We start from the raw sequence: 4,150 nt of genomic DNA on the forward strand, positions 1-4,150 counted from the left end.
TTATTTGACTTAGCCCTCATGAGTGCACACCCATTGGAATGGGTTCCAAAATAGGCAGTGCTTTTTATCACATTTTGGAAACACAGCTTAATTCAGCATAAACTGCCTTGCCTTGCATAGTTTTCACCCAGATTCATATATAAGATCAATGTTGCTTTAAATTTAGCCCTTGGTTTTACTGTAAGTTCATGACCTTGTAGAACAAAAATTAAATTCATAAAATTGGCTTTGGCTTCAACTTGGAAACCAAGCCCATATTTATGAAAGTTCCCCATTTCCCTAGAAATATTCTATTGTGCTTACTCTCTGGAGTTTCCAGAAGGCAATATAATTTGGCTAATAAAAACTGAGAAATTACTACTGTAAAGAAAAAATGATAACTGTCTTTTAATAATACATTGTGATGTAACCTAATTTTAATTGTGGGACTTCTCACTTCTGATTTTTAAGTACCTGTCCAATAGAGAACATATAGCAGCAACATCAAACAACAGAGATCAACCTGTGAGGGTTCGAAAACTGGGGGTGCTGTGGCTGTGTTCATGTATTTCCATCGAGGGGGTATGATTGTCATGCCACTGTATAAGAAATAATGTATATTAATTAAACTATTTCCCCACATTAATAAAGTTTCCTGTTACAAATTTAACACTGTAAATAAATCAGCTTATAAAATGTTATGAAATGTAAAACCATTCTGTAGAGGCAAGAATAGACACTTGTAATTTATGTTACTGAAATTCTTTAATAAAATAACCACGCCTTGAAGAATGCCAGTTAGATAGTAATTGGTATATAATTAAGGACTCTCTGAGGGGACAAACTCTCAAAAAGAATAAATAACCTGTATCAGGGAACAATAATTGGAGTTCTCTGTACTCCACTGCTTCAGTCTAATGCTGGCAAGAGAGACCTCTTTGGCCCACTGCTGGCACTCAGGGCTGAAGAGGTGGCTGAGGCTTCTGAAAAAGGAAGATTATTAGAATGTTTGTGCAAGTCTCTGATGGCTTTTGAATACCTCACTCATGTTTGAATCATCAGTGCATTTTGGTCACACCAATTATAAATTTAGTGGTTTAGTCATGATAAAAAGACAGGTGCAACATTATCTTTTGGAAGAAAGAACAATGAGACCCGTATGATTTCAATCTTGGATGAAAATCACTAGTTGCCAAAATAAACAAAGTGTTTTCAAACCTGGTTCTCACCTCCTCTCATATGCAATTCCCTTAAAAATCATGTTTTATATTTCTATTATCTACTATCTCTGAACTGATACTGATATAAAATAGTTTTTGATCCCAGCTTCTTGGGAGGCTGAGGCAGGAGAATGGCGTGAACCCGGGAGGCGGAGCTTGCAGTGAGCTGAGATCCAGTCACTGCACTCCAGCCTGGGTGACAGAGCGAGACTCCGTCTCAAAAAAAAAAAAAAAAAAAAAATTGTTTTTGATTCTGTTGGTGTCTACACAACAGTCCCAACTAATTTGAAATAGCAAGTCATATAGCATAAAATATTATTGCTTTCATGTCTCATTAAGAATAACTATCATAGTATCCTCTCCCTGCATGGTGTTGGTGGTTAGTTCTCAGAAGCTTGTGTGAGGACTGCTGATAGGAAGATGTCTTCAGGAAATGCTAAAATTGGGCACCCTGCCGCTGACTTCAAAGCCACAGCCGTTATGTCAGACGGTCAGTTTAAAGACATCAGCCTGTCTGCCTACAAAGGAAATACGTTGTATTCTTTTACCTGCTAGACTTCACTATGGTGTGCCCCACAGAGATCATTGCTTTCTGTGGTACAGAAGAATTTAAGAAACTCAACTGCCAAGTGATTGATGCTTCTGTGGATTCTCACTTCTGTCACCTGGCATGGATCAACACACCTAAGAAACAAGGAGGGCTGGACCCATGAACATTCCTTTGGCATCAGACCCGAAGCGCACCATTGCTCAGGATTATGGGATCTTTTCTTTTTTTTTTTCTGAGGAGGAGTCTTGCTCTGTCGCCCAGGCTGGAGTGCAGTGGCGCAATCTCAGCTCACTGCAAGCTCCGCCTCCCGGGTTCACGCCATTCTCCTGCCTCAGCCTCCGGAGTAGCTGGGACTACAGGCGCCTGCCACCTCGCCCGGCTAGTTTTTTTTTTGTTTGTTTTTGTTTTTGGTATTTTTTAGTAGAGACGGGTTTTACTGTGTTAGCCAGGATGGTCTCGATCTCCTGACCTCGTGATCCGCCCGTCTCGGCCTCCCAAAGTGCTGGGATTACAGGCTTGAGCCACCGCGCCCGGCCGGATTATGGGATCTTAAAGGCTGATGAAGGCATCTCATTCAGGCGTCTCTTTATCGTTGATGATACGGGTATTCTTCAGCAGGTCACTGTAGTGACCTCCCTGTTGACTGCTCTGTGGATGAGACTTTGAGACTAGTTCAGGCCTTCCAGTTCACTGACAGACAAGGGAAGTGTGCCCAGCTGGCTGGAAACCTGGCAGTGATACTATCAATTCTGATGTCCAAAAGAGCAAAAAATATTTCTCCAAGCAGAAGTGAGTGCTGGGCTGTTTTAGTGCCAGGCTGCAGTGGGAACCCCTGAGAACAAAATCTCCTTTGTATTTTTTTTTCCCATGAGTAAAATACAAGACTTCAGATTCAGCCGAATTGTGGTGTGTTACAAGGTAAGCCTTTCCTACAGGGGGTGGAGAGACCAGCCTTTCTTCCTTTGGAAGTGATGGCCTGAATTGTGTTGTGGGGAGGCCACTGATTGTATGATGTGTCAGTAGAGAGCATCAACCCATTGATCTTTTGTGGTTTGTTTTAAACTTGAACTGAGAAAAAAATAAAAGAATATCATAATGTGTTTTCTTATTTTAATGTATTTTATCAGCTATTTAAATAACAAAAGTAATACATGCTGTTGTCAAAGCAAAAAAAATCAAAACAGGTATACTCGAAAAATGGTAAATGGACTGTACTCTTACTCCCTCCAATCAGATTTCTCCAGTATACTCAGTGCTTGTAACTTGTTTTAAACTCTTCTGTCTTTATTCCAACAAATAAATAAATAACTTTAAAAACATGTAGATATTTTCTTATTTTCTTTTACAAAATATGGTTATACAGTATACTTTATGTTGGAACTTGCTTTTCTAAAACCAGTGTATCATGTATATACCTCAGTCTTTCTGTAAACAAATGTTTTATAATTTATTCAGCCTGCTTCTATTAGTGGACATGTATGTTTTTTCTCTTTTTTTCTATTATTTTCCTTTTCTTCTCCTACTATAATGATGTGTGTACATAAACATTCTTTTACAAATATCCTAACATATAACTCTATATTATTTTCTCAAGGTATGGGGAGAATACAATACAAGAGTTCCCTAGATGGGATTTGTAGGTCAAAGAATGAGCACATTTTAAATTTTAGTATATTCTTACATGTTCCTTTCATATAACGTATTGCATTTTAATTTTTGTTTTATTTTACATGACTGCTTCCTCACTAGGTTGAATTGCCAGTGGGTAAGGACTCTTCTATTTTTCTATGTAGCTAGCAACAAACATTTTTTATTTTTTTAAATTCTGAAAATAGAAAGTTTGATTAGTCAGCCATATTGACAGGACTGTATTGTTCCTTTTCTACTCCCTTGTACTCCATCTTAATTGAAAATACCTTCCTTAGGACTGAAGCTGTCATTGGTTCTTACCTTTTCTTAACATTCACAACCCCTATAGTGTGTCACAGATCAATGATTTGTTAAATGCTGCCCTATAATCTTAGCTGATTATTTGTGCACTTTGTTGCTGTTGTGAATCCATATTGACCATATTTTCTAAATGATCATTCTGTTCACTGTGTATTGAGGATACAGTTAAAGGTAGGAGGCTGTAGCTTTCAACTCGGTCACACATTGGAATCAAATGCTTGAGCTCCACCCATGTCTGCTTGAATCAATCTGGAGGACAGGATGGCAGCCCAGGCAATTGTGTTCTTGAGAATTTCACTAGGTAATTCCTTCACTAATTAATGCAGGATCCCAAGATAATCACTTTCACTGGCTTTTTCCAGCTGCTTGAAGTTTATAACAATATTATATTTGTTGCTTATAACAAAAACAGGCATACAACAGGAGGTAAAACCAGTAGGCTTTATCAAAT

At 38.3% G+C, this 4,150-nt stretch overlaps 1 pseudogene across 1 annotated transcript; it reads left to right on the plus strand.

Moving 5' to 3' along the window:
* Positions 1 to 1,619: 1,619 nt before the first annotated feature.
* LOC108526426 (peroxiredoxin-1-like) lies at positions 1,620 to 3,046 on the plus strand (annotated as a pseudogene). The gene is made up of 2 exons (XR_001884521.1): positions 1,620 to 1,952; positions 2,286 to 3,046. The product of XR_001884521.1 is annotated as a peroxiredoxin-1-like (transcript).
* Positions 3,047 to 4,150: the final 1,104 nt, after the last annotated feature.

Source organism: Rhinopithecus bieti, unplaced genomic scaffold (assembly GCF_001698545.2).
Source record: "Rhinopithecus bieti isolate Rb0 unplaced genomic scaffold, ASM169854v2 scaffold_3067, whole genome shotgun sequence".
Classification (NCBI taxonomy): Eukaryota; Metazoa; Chordata; class Mammalia; order Primates; family Cercopithecidae; genus Rhinopithecus; species Rhinopithecus bieti.